The 16,218-nt window shown below is 40.9% G+C and overlaps 1 protein-coding gene across 16 annotated transcripts in view; it reads left to right on the forward strand.

Annotated features, from left to right (window-relative positions):
• EPB41L2 (erythrocyte membrane protein band 4.1 like 2) overlaps nt 1-16,218 on the forward strand; it is a 211,899-nt gene that overhangs the window by 38,405 nt on the left and 157,276 nt on the right. Inside the window, exon 1 of one of the 16 annotated variants that reach the window (XM_047758698.1) lies at nt 12,477-12,498. The exons of the other annotated variants lie outside the window; for them this stretch is intronic. The gene's annotated coding sequence lies outside the window, so the exon portion shown is untranslated. Of the gene's footprint in view, nt 1-12,476; nt 12,499-16,218 lie in introns of those variants that run through there. 16 annotated transcript variants of the gene reach the window in all.

Raw genomic sequence — 16,218 nt, forward strand, 5'->3', positions numbered from 1 at the left:
TCTAGCTGAGTTGAGCAGTCATTATGGTGTCCCCTCGGTAATCTGGCCATTCAAAAAGACAGCAAGACTTTTATCAGCTGTCTGGAGATTTGGGGACACAAGGAATAAAGTCATGACAACGTCAGATTATTTCAGAGTGAGAAACATTGCTTCAGGTAATTATTATTTACAACATTTGAGTCATCTGATTACTCAAGCATGATTGGAGAGCAGTCATGAAGAGAAAAATATATATATGTAAGTAAGTATTTATCTGTAGTAGGTAGTGTACTGTGAGGAACTTTCCGTGAAACTGGTATAATTGAGTATATAATTTAGATAATTTGGTGTGTGATTTAGAGACTGCATATTCTTTTTTTCTGATTCTGGAGACATGAAAAGTTTGGTTGTCTGAAGCCTACTTTGATGAGGGACATAAACAATGTAGTTTTGTTTTGTTTTGTTTTATTTTAGGGCCCCACCCGAGGCATATGGAGGATCCCAGGCTAAGGGTCGAATCGGTGCTGTAGCCACTGGCCTACACCACAGCCACAGCAACTCGGGATCCAAGCCACATCTGTGACCTACACCACAGGTCACAGCAACGTCGAATCCTTAACCAACTGAGTGAGGCCAGGACTCGAACCTGCGTCCTGGTGGATACTAGTCAGATTCGTTTCCACTGAGCCACAATGGGAACTCCGACAATGTAGTGTTTTAATGTTTAAAGTACTGGATCAGGTTTAATGATTCCATGATGCATTTATAGTTAACATTTTCCTTTTAAAATAATAACCAGTTAGAATCAACTTCTTTTATAGTCTAATATGTCCTCAGTGGGATGGCTGTACTTCATCGCTTTGTTTCCTAGAGAGCAAAATCATCACACTGAGGGATGACCCATTCTGTTAGTGACAGCTAGCATGTGTGTAGGTAGTCTCAGAAGGGGAAAATGAGTTCTCTATGCAGAACAGAAAACTCCTTTGTGCTCATGTCGTGAAGGACTTGTTTCGCTTACACTTTTCTAAGGGGCCTCATGATTGCTTTGCCCTCTCTTGTAAAATAGGTATTAATTCTTAGAAGATGTCTGTCATTCTGATGTTGCTCTAGAGTGATGGGTCATGTCAGTTGGTGATTTGATACCATCTCTGTCGACAGTAGTAACAAAGGCCAGATCTACTGCGTAAGTAAAAGCTTTTATGTGCCATGGATGTGGCCAAAATAAAAACAAAAAATATAAAAAATAAAAGCTTTTAAACTCAGATGCCCAGTTGATAAGAACATGTTGAAATGTTGACTCTGTCTTTACTCTTAACAGTTTTTTGTCCAATCTTTTGAAATTATCTTGGCAGCCACCAAATAAGTATACACCATGGGGGGAATTCCCTGGTGGTACAGTGGGTTAAGGATTTCACAGTGGCTTAGGTCGCTGCTGTGGCACGGGTTTGATCCTTAGCCCAGGAACTTCCACATGGTTCAGGCGTAGACTCCCCTCCCCCACAGAACAACAACAACAACAACCTGGATGTTGATATTTTGCCTGGGCACTTATAAGTTATGATGGAGAAATTTTACTTTGCCTTCCTTGGAAATATTTCTCATGCTGGAAGTTTTGAATAAACTGTTTAAAATTCAACGGAAAGTTGAATTGACGTTGAAATATTGTGAGACTCTTAGAAAAAAACGTACTTTTTAGGTAACTCTTTGATTTTTTTAAGGAACTCATTCCTGGTCATCATTAAGTCTAATTCCTAATTTAGAAGCTCAGTACCTTTTGTTGAATGATTAGGGTGTTTTGTTGGGGAGCTTAATGAGTTGGAGTTTTCCCACTTTGGGAACTCTCTAAAGGCAGTGCTGGTTTTAAATGCACATTTACTCAGGAAAGTGAAAGTACCCACAGCTTTTAGAAACTGATATTATGAGAAATCATCACAACTGCATGACATGTTTTTTTCCTGATGTGTTGGAGAAATGATCGGTCATTATAGGGCATGGACACTAAGGATTGGTGATCCCCAGAGATCATATTTCATTTATTTAAAAAACATGGGCAAGCTGTGATCCTTTAGTGAAGGATCACACTAGAGATGAACATTGGGACAAGAACTTATGCCACAGAAGTATTTCATTTTTGCTGATATAAGTGTGTCCGTGTAAACTTGTTCAGAGTGATGCCAGTTCTGTGCTGTGCTGTTTGGCTCCTGGGGCTACCATTAATCAGTGGCTGCATTCGCCATTGGCCTTGTTTCTTTTTGGCAAACATTTGCATCTCTGCAGGTTTGTGAGGTAATGGGTAATAACTGACTTCTTGGGCAATAGCCCGCTGAGACCCAATCCGCTGGGTTCCAGGGGGAGCTCTAACAGTTATTGGGTTGGGGCCTAGCCCTGTGGAAAGGAAGCTCATTTGCCTTATTATCAACTTTTGCTGCATTTGAATACATCTTTGGTGGTGAGTGATACACATTTAGATGGGACTCTGAATTGCAAGCCTTGCTGTTAAGACTAAGTGCATTTTAGATTTAAAGAACTTAATGACACCAAAAGGTTCTGGCCTACAGAAGGAAGAAAACAATTTCAAACCCAACTTGGATATAGATAAGAAATTCAACTTTTGAAAAGTATTTCGTTATCATTAAGTATTTTGATTCATTAGGAAAACGGAGTTAGGGATATAAAAGTGGTAAGAATTCTTGTGCTTGCGCTTATGTAATGATAGACAGTGGACTAATTAGATACAATTAGTCATTTTAAGACCGGTAATATGTATTGTTGAGGTATCTAAAGGGGTTTATACATAGTAAGAAAAGAAGTTTGTGAAGAGTTTATAAATTAGTTTAGGAAGGTGGGGGCAGAAGAATGCAGTGAAGTGGGTACAGTTTGTGCATAGATTGGGATGATGCAGAGGGGCTGGACTCTGGCTGAAGGACTGGTAGAGGTCCTTCCAGACATCTGGAGTTCAAACTTGTTCTGAAAGACAGGAGGGATTGACTGTATTAGCTAAGTTGTGGCAAAATGAATATAACATCTTAAAAAGATGAGCAGGATTTGGCAGAGGTCTGCGGGTGGTGTGTGTGGAAGGCCTGAATTGGTGTTGAACTCTGGGAGAGAAAAGTTGATTGATGCACGGTGTTTCCTTTACGGTGTGACATTTATGTTGTTCAATTCACTTTAGCCCAGAGTTTGAGGCTCTGCCTTAGACATACTCGATCTTGTCTGTCAGAGTCCTGTATTATTATGGGGCTTGGGAAAGAAGAGTCAGCTTCTTTCTCTTCCTTTTGCCAAGGAAGAAAAACAAAACCCTCAAACCCAACACCTAACAAACAGTGAACTTCTAAAAGAGACAGCTGGTATCCACAGGGGCTTGGGTTTGATCCCTGCCCTTGCTCAGTGGGTTAAGGAGCCGGTGTTGCCGTGAGCTCTGTGTAGGTTGCAGATGCTGCTTGGATCCCGTGTTGCTGTGGCTATGGTGTAGGGTGGCACCTGTAGCTCTGATTTGACCCCTAGCCTGGGGACTTCCATGTCCTGTGGGTGTGGCCCTAAAAAGACAGAAAAAAAGAGAGAGAGATGGAAGGGTCTAGATGATTAGAGTGCCAGCTTATTAGCTTAGAGAGGGAGATATAGGCATGAGGAATAAAGGCATCATCCTGTCTAGTGTGTGGTCTGCTCGATGGTCACATGGTGCAGTGTCAGGTAGTGTGAGTGGTGACTGTGGTGTAAGAACTGAAAGATTGATTATCATAAGAGCCGCCTTGTGAGTAATTCATTAACATTTTCTGCACTGTTAGCTGCCTGTTCCTGGGTGAGGTGCTGTGTTTTGCTTATACAGCACCAACAAAATGCATCCGGTCCCTGTCCTCATCCATCCTCACAATAAAGCCATTCTTGTCAGAAGGGACTGAGCGTGTGGGTCAGTCTGACCACATACTCCCTCCCTCTGAATTTCTTTTTTCTGTCTCCTCATTGCTGATCACTCTTAAGATTGGCAAACTTTATCTTTTTAGGGTCGTACCCATAGCATGTGGAATTTCCCAGGCTAGGGGTCCAGTCCGAGCTACAGCTGCTGGCCTACACCACAGCCACAGCAACACCAGATCCGAGCTGCATCTGCGACCTACAACACAGCTCATGGCAATGCTGCATCCTTAACCCACTGAGCGAGGCCAGGGATTGAACCCGAAACCTCACGGTTCCTAGTTGGATTCGTTTCCGCTGTGCCACGATGGAAATTCCCAAGATTGGCAAACTTTACTTAACTCATTTAAATACTTTCAGTCATAGTGCCTCAAGTCTTAGTGACCTGGGGGGCTGTTTGGTATCTTTTAGGTGATTTTGCACAGATTTGCTTTGATTCATTTTCTGATTTTTCAATGCTATTAAAGGATAATCTCATATTTAGGTTTCCTTTGGCCCCCATGAACTGCATGTAATGTGGAATAGGTCAAGACTGCTGGTGGGGAAGTTAACCAGGCGGTCAGCTTGGGTTCAGCTTCTCACAGTTGTATACCAGCTCTGCTCTGCTATGCTGCTTGTCCAGCATTTCCATACCTTGGGCTTGGAGGAGAGAAGGTTTGCTGTGAGAATGAAAACAGAGATGAGCCTATCAACCTTTGCAAAGAACAGGTGACAGATGCTGGAGATGCCAGTGAAGGAGAAGATGGAGTTAGAAGCAACTGGGAAGTGAAAGCCTAAGGGGAAGTTGATCTTGTGGGAAGATGATTTTTGACAAGGCCACCCCAGGTCATTTAAGTTGGAGGTAAATATGGACCAGTGGTTTGATATTGTGACTTTGGTGATTGATTAAGGCTAGAAACGTACATTTGGGCAGGCTCCATGAGATAATAATAGCTCTCTGATCTTAAACACATCTGTTAAAAAAGTTCCATGGGAGTTCCCATCATGGCTCAGTGGAAATGAATCTGAATCTGACTAGTAACCATGAGGACGCAGGTTCAATCCCTGGCCTTACTCAGTTGGTTAAGCCTTGCTGTGAGCTGTGGTGTAAGTCACAGATGTGGCTTAGATCTGATGTGGCTGTGGCTGTGGCTGTGGCTGTGGTGTAGGCCAGCAGCTACAGCTCTGATTTGACGCCTGGCCTGGGAGCTTCCATGTGCTGTGGGTGCGGCCCTAAAAAGACAAAAAAAAAAAAAAAATTCCTTATTTTCCTTAGCTGTTGGTTTAGTGATTAATAATAAAATAGCTAACATTGTGGTGTAATGTTAATTAATTACTGTATGCAACATCTCATTTAATCTTCAAAACGAGTAGGAATTGGATACACTTATCCCTATCACATGGGAGGGGAAACAGGCTTAGAGAGGCGCCCAGGGTCACGTGTTTACCAAGGGTGGAGTTGGGACGCGTAGGTGTTTGACTGCTGAGCTTACACTCTTAACCACTTCACTGTATGGCCTCTCAATGAGATAACTTATATGAACACAGTCAAGAAAGCTAATGGCTTTAAAAACAAAACAAACTTTAAATAAGAAGGATAGGATGAGGCCTCCAGTGGAGCTGGACTGAGATTTGGAATGATACTCAGAATGAATATAGAGGAAGTGGACCAAGAAATAGAATTCAGAGAAGGATGGCTTTGAATTCAAATAGAAATGTGCTAAGAAGGAGGTTATTTATTTGTTAAACATCAGCTTAGGATATAAGTGGAGGATAGGAACTGAAATCTTTTAGGGTGGCCTTTTATCATTCTTGGGTATCACCTCAAATGTCATTTCCTCAGAGAGGTCCTAGATTAGTTGGGATGGGATAGTATAAGAACCATGAGTATCCAGTACTTATGATAATGTCCAGGGTCCAGTGGACCCTTGACAACTGTTAAATAAAGGAATTGCAGCAGTCGATGTTTGGGATATAAGCTGTAATAAGACCTGTAAGAAGGCCCTCAGAGACCTCTCAGTCTAGTCTGAGAACATGATTGTTAAAGTATGAATAAGTTGTCGTGTGCTCAGAGTTGACACGAGCACTTGGCTAGTGGTCTTGCTTACTTGCCATCTGTCACATGCCATTCTAGGACAGAAATGGGAACCTCTTGAACAGAGGAGGCTTAGTCATTCCTTGGCCTGGGTAGAAGACACTTTTTAATGAGCACCCCTCCTCCTGGGCAGCTCTGCTGCCTCATTTCCCCAAAATCTCAACCACAAGCTCCATGTTTTAGTGGTATTCGATTGCACAATACTCATTCTCCTCATGAACCTTCCATACTGCTCCAACACTTGTGATAGTGCCCGCTATCTGTGTTTCCTTGTCCTTACCTGACAAGCTTCTACTTGTCTTCAAAATTCAATTAAAAGGGGCTCATCCTAGTGACATTTTCTTGCACTGCCCTTGCCCCTGCCACAGTTGGTTTCTCTTTCCTCTGAGACCCTGCCCATTGTAGACCTTTCATATTGCTTTATAATTATGCCTTTGCATCCATCTCCATGAGAGAATGGGAGTGCTTTGAGACATGGGTCATGTCTTACCTTCCTCCTTTTTTCTCAGAGTTTAGCCCAGTGCCTGAGTCATAGGGAGTATTCAATAAATAGATCCTTGAATGAGTGAAATAATAATGGCTGCCTGCCACTTACAAGCTGGCAGTTTTCTCTAATATTTGTTTTTAAAAAGGCGTATTTGATATGAAAAGAAAGTTCATTACTTCTGTAGACATAGAGTTCTTTTCAGGAAAGGGAAATTTGTATTTGTGTCCACCGAAATCTTTGGCTCACTGAAGCTTAGGTGGAAATATTTTGGAGGGAGGGTGAAAGACCACAGGAAAAGACATACATAGGAAATTTACATCCTTCCAATGGTTTTTAGGCCATTGTGACTGTGTAAACTTTTAGGGTAACAGATGAAACAATAAAATCTTTTAAGTATTTAATTTACTACTTAGTAATTACATAAATAAAATAGCAGTATATCATTTATCAGTATTGGGAGGATTGCTTTTGCCAAAATTCTTTCATATTAGGAAGCTTTTTATGGCAAAGTTTTTATCTAACATTGTTTTCCAGGACATAACATCCTCATTTCTTTCTAAATCATTTGAGATTAAGCACTTTTTTGCTCATTTATTCAACATTTATTGGTGCCAAGCAGTGTCGTAGGTGATGGAAATAGAAAGATTTACAAAACAGAAAATTCCTGTTTTCATGAAGTCATGTTCTAGAGTTGAATCTGGTGTGATGATGTCATAAGGATTTTATCCAGAGACATATTTGAGTACTTAATATATGTAGTTATCCACAATATCTTACAGAATTCAATTTTTGAAAGATTTTTAAATGGCTTACATGTGATGGCCTTTTTTTGTTTGTTTTTTTTTTTTTTTAAGCTCCCCTGCGCATACAGAAGTTAATGGGCCAGGGATTCCCACCCTCACCATAGCAGTAACAAGGCCAAGTTCTTAATTGATGGGCCACCAGGGGACTGCTATGGTGATGTTTTTTATACTTTGGAAGGAAATACCCCCCTAGGAACGATGGATTAATGTTGATTGCACTATTCTTATAACGATTCTGACATAGATTTCTTACCAGGTACCAGGTACTATTATATAACTAGAACTTTTTTGGGGGGTGGGGAGGGTTGCTGCCCTGTGGCACATGGAGTTCCCTGGGCCAGGGATCAGATCTGAGTTGCAGTTGTGACCTCCACCACAGCTGTGACCTGGGCTGCAGCTGCAGCAACACTGGATCCTTCAATCTTCTGTGCCAGGCCAGGGATTGAACCTGCATCCTGGCACTGCAGAGATGCTGCCGATCCCACTGCGCCACAGCGGGAACTCCTAGAATATTTTAATTCATTTAAAGCCCATGGTCAATTAATGAGATAGGTGCTATCAATAATTTCACTTTGCAGATGAGGAAACTAAGGAGATTAAATCACTTGTACAGCAGCTGATTGGTTGAGCCAGGATTTGAACTCAAGCATGTTAGTAATTTATTATTTAAAATAAATCAAGAAGATTTGACCCGAAAGCTGATGGAGAATTATTTTTAGGAGTTGGTATAAAGCATTGTTGGGTAGTACATAGTGAAGTAATTAGTATTACTACTGCAACTAGAATGCCTGGGTTTGTCACTTAGCAGCTGTCATTTAGTTTCATACTCTATGAAATGGGAACAGGAATGGAACTACTGCAGAGTGTTTGTAAAAATTAAATCGGTTAGTATATGCAAAAACTCTTAGCAGAATGCCTCACACATGCCAAGTGTTAGGGAAATATTAGCTGTTGCTCGTATATTTCTACCATTTTTAAAGAGGATTCCCTCTTTTCTTAAGGGATTGTTTTAGGAAAAAAGAAGTTGCTGTGTTTTGGGCTATATATTTTCCAAACTTTTCTGACTATATTTTTGGTTTTGTGTCAGTTTGGTGTTCTTCATAGGGTTTTTGCTCAGGAGGGCATTGGAATGTGGTTCTTTGAGTCTGTGTAGGATTTTTAATGTTTTTCATTTATTCTTGTTTGCTGTGTACCTTCTAACAGTTTAAACCACCACTATATAACATAGGAAGTCCTCCAATCTTGAGGTGATGCTTGCTAAAGTGATACTCTTCTGAGTGAGCATCACTAAACCACATGAAGTGGGTGAGAAACGGAGGGGTCGGAGTGAGCTCAAGAATTGTTCCAGGAGTTTCCATTGTGGCGCAGTGGAAACGAATCTGACTAGGAACCATGAGGTTGCGGGTTCAATCCCTGGCCTCGCTCAGTGGGTTATGGATCCGGCATTGCCGTGAGCTATGGTGTAGCTCACAGACGTGGCTCGGATCTGGCCTTGCTGTGGCTCTGGCGTAAGCCGGCAGCTGTAGCTCCAATTAGACCCCTAGCCTGGAAACCTCCATATGCTGCGGGTGCAGCCCTAAAAAAGGACCAAAAAAAAAAGAATTTTTCCAAAAGTGTGAGCAGCAAAGCACAGTGAGAGCCAAAGGGCTAGAGGTAAACTGAGCAACTTGGGTTATAATCTTTGGTGATGGGCTGGTTGACTCTGTGAGCCTAACTTGTTGATTGGGATCTCTCACCAAATATACTGAAGATATTTAGCATGGAAAATCAATTCATTGGTCTTTTTGCTGTCATTTCATTCAACTGTGCAGAACTCTAGTGTTGGTAACATCTTGGACTATGTGTAGGAATAGACAGGGAGAGGAAACCACTCTGGGTCAAGGAGGATATAACAGCTAGAATTACACATTATTTAGAACCCAGTAACAAGGAAAACACTACATAGCAAAACTCAAGAGAGGCCACAAAAGCTATAATCGGACATTCATAGTTTTAAATTACTGCCCTACTAAATGAAAAAAAACAAAAAACAAAAACTAAAATGAACTAAGCAGTGCATTTGAAGCAATAGAAAGGAACCAAGAGTAAGCCCCTAAATAGGGAGAGGGAGTTAATGAGGGAGTTGTTTTGCACGAGGGTATTTTGCACAAGTGTAGCAAGCTAGCTTGAACGTTTTCTTCTTAGAGAAGTTGTTCTCTAACACAGGCTACTGGGAATTGTTCAGCCCATTGGCAGCCAAACAGAAAACTGCCCTTTTCACCCTTTCCGGCACACAAACCTAGACGATTCATGGCTGGGATCTATCTTTAAGAAACTGCTGGCTTTATTGAAGTCAAGTGTGTGAAGTCTTTCATTTAAACACATGAAGGGCCTTCAGTGCTCTTGCCTGATAGAAAGTAAACCACATAGAGATACTTTAAAAACGAAAACACACAAACAAAACACCCTCGACTTATTGTGTGTAAATACAGATGCAGATAAAACCTCTGGTAATAAATATACCTCTGGGTAGTGTGCTCTTTATCCCTCTCAGTGTTAGCTGTGCTTTTTAACGCCGTAATTGCACAGTAAACAGGAATTGAATATAGGTGAAAGTGGGATGAGAATTGACAGAAATTAGTGATGATTCTACATTTTTCATCTCTTTTGCTGTTGTCCAGTTATATTTTAAGATGAGTCTTCTGGGGGTGTGAGAATTTTAAAAATATAAGAGTAGTAAATAGATTCTTTAATTGCCCATTTAGCTCAAGTCTGAAGTAAATTTTCCCAGGCCGAACTTTTCTAACATGGGCCAGAAAACCCATGTGTTTGAATAGTGAACTTGAGCGCTTTAACTTCTCAGGCCAGACCTCTGGATAACCTTGGGGCAGCTGTTCTTCTGTTGTTGTTTACTTATTCGAAAGTCAGTCTTGTGAAGATGTGGCCAGTTAACTCAAGAAATGCTTCTTTTTCGGAGTTCCCGTCGTGGCTCAGTGGTTAACGAATCTGACTAGGAACCATGAGGTTTGAGGGTTCGATCCCTGGCCTTGCTCAGTGGGTTAAGGATCTGGCGTTGCCGTGAGCTGTGGTGTGGGTCACAGACGCGGCTCGGTTCCTGCGTTGCTGTGGCTCTGGCGTAGGCTGGTGGCTACAGCTCTGATTATACTCCTAGCCTGGGAACCTCCATATGCCGTAGGAGTGGCCCTAGAAAAGGCAAAAACACACACACACACAAAAAGTGTTTCTTTTTCTTTGGTTATTGCCTTATTTTTTATCGTGTTGACTGCCTCAGACCCCTCGGAGTAAATAAATCTCCAACAAGGAGGCCATTTTTTCCTGCTCCTTATATAGTTGCTTTCTCAGAAATATTAGCAATTAGATGTGTACTTGGGGAGTTCTCACTGTGGCATGGCAGAAACGAATCTGATTAGCATCCATGAGGGTGCTGGTTTGATCCCTGGCTTTGCTCAGTGGGTTCAAGATCTGCCGTTGCCTTGAGCTGTGGTGTAGGCCTGCAGCCATAGCTCGGATTCAATCCCTAGTCTGGGGAACCTCTCTATGCTGCGGGTGCGGCTGTAAAAAGACAAATAAATAAATAGATGTACTTGGAAGATGCTGTTCAGGTGGTAAACAATAATGTGAAATCTTTTCAATATTCTGTTTTGTTGAAGGAGATGAAAGGTGGTCTGGTTTGTTACTGGTTAAGGTTAAGGCCAATAGTGTTGAAGGCACGTTTGCAGTTAGTGCTTGCTCCACAAGTGCAACCTATCTGTTTAAATTGGAAAGATTACTTTACCTACAATACAAGGTATGCCTTTTGTACTTAAATAGCCACAGGCAAGCCAGAAGCCAGGTCTTTTTACCTCCTCGACATGTAAGGTTTTGTCTTTGAATTTTTAATTTGGATTCCTTGGTTTGCCTTCTGGTTTTCTTCCCCGTATAATCTATAGGATTTACTTTGCCAGAAAAATTCAGTGTCCTTTTGAAAAGGAGGTCTGAACTTGAACATATTTTAAATTAGTGTTAATATTGGACTCTGAAAAATATTCTTTGGCTTATCTTTTATTAAATCAAAGTAATGGGCATGTGTAATTGAATTGAGGTTCCTTTGCTTATCATTTTTGTCCCTGTGGTTTTGGGACGGTTTCTGACATTGTACCCTTTTGGAGAAGTTGCCTTTGAATCGTGATTGGAACTTGTTTGAGGTTGCAAGTCATTTTGGGGCGACAGAAAATATTCCCTGGAAAATATTGGGCTGATTTTCAGTCTGTGAATTGTGCGCTTGGTTCACCAGATGGCATTTTGGCATTTGACTCTCCCAGTAAAGGGGCGTGTACAGCTTTATTTTCTGAGCAACTGCAGATGCTTTTTTGCCATTTGGGTCTCTTTCTCTCACTCTCTCTCTCTCTCTTTTTTTTTAAAATGTATCTGTCTGTGAAATTTTAAGCCAAATGGGATACAAAGGAATTCCTGGTTTTCGAAGGTTTTCTTTAGTTTTGTATTCAGAAGGCAATTTTGGCTTTATTTTTAGAAGTTAAATACGTTACAGCTGTTGAGTAATTTCCCACCTCCTGCCCTCACCTCTCCTTAAATAATTGAAGGAGAAAAATATAGATTGATTTTGTATGCCCGGATAAAAAAGCCGAGACAAAAAAGCTTCATTTTTTATCTTGCCCAGATACCTTTATGTGACCCTTAAGATTGTAGAAAAACCCTAGATTCAAAGACATGGGATTTTTTTTTTTTTTTTTTTTAGTCAAAAGGCAGATGTACCTACTTATTTGAAACATGACAAGTTGAGACTGGTGGGAAGCCAAGGGACAATTAAGCATCAGGAAATGGCTTCATGTGTTGCCTATTGCATCCTGGACGATTTGGATAAAACAGAAACAGCTGTGGTGCCAAATGCCCTATAAATTTCAAATGCCGGTGTAAAGTGCGGCGTTAGCTCATTTTATGGGCTGGTTTAATAGAGAGTTTTGCCCGCAGGTCTTTCGGTGACTTGCTTTCAGCTTTCTTCACAAAAATGCAAAATATTTGGGGCCCTTTCATATTGCTAAATGAAAAATTGTGTGCATTTGGCTCCCTAAAGCAAGTAGCCTTGAGAGATGGGCCTGCCTAGAAATTGACTACATTTTTGTGGGAGAACGGGTGAAAAGGGCAGTTTCCTGTGTTGCTGCCAAAAGGTCTGAACAATTTGTAGTAGCTTGTGGCTAGAAAACAACTTCTGTGAGGCAACAACAGCAACTGCAAACTGGCTGTGGGTACGTGTGAGAAAACGCTCTTCTTTCCTACTTGTTAGACTTTATAGAAATTTTATGTGGCGAATCTTTAAAACTCAACCACTTAAAATGACGTTTTGGTTGATTTGGATAGCGGCCTGGGGAAATGTATTTGGAGTTAGCCCAAGTGGTGCATAATGTGGTACTTGAAAAAGAGCAGCTTTTATAATTTACTTTTATTGTAACCATGGGCAAGGAGGGTAATCCATCCTTCTCCTGCCTTAAAAAGTGCAGGTAAGTCTTGGCATTTAAGGTATTTTTATAGGAATGGATTTTTTTTTTTTTTTGAGATAACTTATTAGGAGTGTGTTTGCTTATTAGTTCACTTGGGCGACATGTTCCATTTTGTAGCAGAAGTGTGTTTATAAAATATGTATGTGAAACTACTGCTGATTGCCACTTAATAGCACTGACGGTGATCCAGGTGCATGCTCATGCCCTCGTATTGGCTCTGTGGTTTACTTCTCTGGAAATGGGAAAAAGCTTAGAGAGGGTAAAGTGTCAGGTAGCCAGAAAATGGTTGGAGCCAGCCCGAATTTGGAGTCTGGTCTGTGCATTCCTAATTATTTCAGAATAATTATGTTTCAGATACTCATTTTGTAGAAGAATTAAACTCTCAAAGATTTATTTTTTGGTGGGTTGGGCTTGGATATGTGGAATAAAGATAGACTTGGGTTTGACCTAATGTTTTCACTAAACTCTTTTTCAATTGCAGCTTTAACCACATCTGAGCATCTGTGTACTTAGTGTTGCTTAAATACTTCAGACTTTACTTTTTTGGTCTTTATTTTGATCTCCCTCTTCTGATGGGGGTATCTATTTGCTTTTCATTAAAATAGAGACAGTCGCTGATTAAGACATGGCCGTTTTCTTAGTATCTTGCTCTGTTCACCACCATCAGCATCTTTATTGTATATTTAGTATGGAGGCTGACATAATCTAGCACAGTGGTTCTCAAGTGGAATGAGGGTGGGCGGGTGAATTTTGTCCCCTTGGGGACACTTAGCAACGTCTGGAGACATTTCTGATTGCCATGATTTGAGGGAGCACTGCTAGCATCTGTGTGTAGATACTGGGAATGTTGTTAAACATTCTCCAGTGCACGGGACAGCTCCTTGGATAACAAAGAATTACTGGCCAAGATGTCAAGAGTGCAAAGGCTGAAAAACCCTGACCTAGCTAACCAAGGGCACCAACCAAATCTTGTTGATCAGAAACTGCTTCTGTCTTTGTGAGTTTTTTTTTTTTTTTTCTCATAGCAGAACAACTCTGGTAATGAGGTAAGTTTTTATTCTCTATTTTAGAGGTAGAGGAAGAGGCTATCCATCTGTCTACTCACCCAGCCCTAAGCCCAATAACACAAGTTGACCTGACATTGGATTCTGTCTTTTAGCTGCTTCCTGCCTTTATCCCCCATCCTGACTTAGAGGAGATCACACCTGAAACTATTATCTGCCGTTAATAGTCAAACGATTGATTGACTGCCTATTAAGGATGGTGCATGAAAGACTTTGGTGTGGGGATGGAAAAAAGCCAAAGAATGAAAGAAATATTCACCAAAATTTTGACTGGGCTGAAGGTCCTAGTAGAATTCAGAGGGGTGCAGTTGGGAGTGATCGTCACAGGTTCACCCATATCTAGAGATAAGCATTGATTACTTATGTAAACTGAAAGCAAGTACAGTGGATAAATGGAATTTTCTAGATAATCTGAAAAAGAGGAAATCTCTATGTCCACTATCAAATAGTGCTATAATAGTAGGAAGATCAACTGACCTTTGCATTTTGAGTTATTGAACCTGACCTTTGTGATTTTGATTAAGTGGAGCAAGCTGTATTGGAATTTTGATGCCTTTGCAAGTACCTGGGATGCTGTACCTCCTTTCTTTGTGTCTTCATCCTTTAGAGATGGTTCTAATTTTACCTTCATTCTCTGCTACCTTTTAGCAGATTGCTTTATGGAGGTATTTCTCAGAGTGAAATGGAATCTCTGGCTTCCTCCCCTGTGTCCCTTGTTGGATTATATGTCCTAGCACAGTCCTGGGTACATAGTGGTCGTTTCCTCCATGTGGAGTGGATGAATGGTGGAGAAGAAGGAAACACCTTAGGAATCTTAAAACGAGTGTCAGAAAACAGTTGGTAGGGCTTTTGAAACTTAGGGTGCCTGGAAAGGAGCCCATGTAAGTGAAGGGTAGGAATTTTTATGTTAGTTTGATCTTACTGGTGTGGTTTTGGACTCTGCACTTCTTCTTCTTTTTTTTTTTTAATGTTAGCAGTCTAAGTGGCATCGACGACTTTTACCTGAGGTTCCTCCAAGCTAAATTACCCTCTTGCTCTGAAGGGCTTGTAGCCTTTGCATGTTCTCAGTCTGCCTATTTTGCTGGCATATGTGATTTCAAGCCTGATTTCTCAACTGTGTTAGTCACGTTGTTTCCCGCTCCCCTCCAAGAAGAACTGAGTTTTAAAGTGATAGAATGACCCTTGACACCCTGCAGTGATTTCCCTGTGGCAATTCTCTTACAGTACATTGATGTCTGGTCTTGACCTTTTATTGTCCTCTTGGGCAGATATAGTTTCTTAGCTTTCACTTCTACTGGCCCTTGAATTTGAAGAGACACAGCCTTATTTTACTCAGGGCTTTATTATGTGTGTTAGGGTCACCATTAGTGGCCTGGGTTAGAATAAGTAGCAACTCTCTAATGCATGTGTTTTTATTTTTTCTGTGGAGTCCCATGAAAGCATTTATTAGATATTTTGATTCAAAACAAAGATAATTATGGGAAAAGCTTCTCTCCCCCCCCCTTTTTTTTTGCCCCCAGCAAAAGACCCACTAGCTGGGCACCAGTACTTATTGCTGTGGCCACACTGTTGGACTTGTCCCTTGCAAATTGAACATGCCTGATTGCACAGGTGTTTGCATGGTTGAACAAATTATGTGTGGACAAAATAACTCTTATGCCTGAGAATGATTAGAGAGGCGGGGCAGAGTGGCACCGGACTACTTTGGTCAGAGAATTAAAGAGAGCCTATTACCAAACCTTTTTATAAAATGCGAGAAAACAAGACTTTTTGGGAGTAAATACACTTTTTCTTTTATTCTCTAATGGTTAAGTGCCTTTAAAGCTTAATGATGTTGGAAGTCAGCCTTGTACTGGGTAGTTTTTTTTTTTTTTTTTTTTTTTGATGAATGGCCAGTGACTTTATCACATAGATTTTGTTGAACAGGTTTTCCTTATTGGAGGACAGCTGTAGTTAGATTGTGGCTGAGACCATAGGAAGATTCAACATCCAGTGTCATATTTTTTGTCTCTAATTTTTACTTTGTGTACAAGTGTGAAATCCATCTCCAGGAGCCTGGGGGGGTGTGTTGACTAGGGAACTGTGGTAGGATTTCTGGAGCTCTCTTAAGATTTAGGGGCTGTGAATTTACTTATTTATTTTTAATGATTTTATTTTTTTCCATTATAGTTGGTTTACAGCATTCTGTCAGTTTTCTACTGCACAGCAAAGTGATCCAGTCACACACATATGAACATTCCTTTTCCCACATTATCCTCCATCATGCTCTATCACAAGTGACTAGATACAGTTCCCTGTACTACACAGCAGGATCTCATTGCTTATTTATTCCAAATGCAATAGTTTGCATCTCTTAACCCCAAGCTCCCAGTTGATGCCATTGGGTCTGTGAATTTAAATTGAG

Source organism: Phacochoerus africanus, chromosome 2, assembly GCF_016906955.1.
Source record: "Phacochoerus africanus isolate WHEZ1 chromosome 2, ROS_Pafr_v1, whole genome shotgun sequence".
NCBI lineage: Eukaryota > Metazoa > Chordata > Mammalia > Artiodactyla > Suidae > Phacochoerus > Phacochoerus africanus.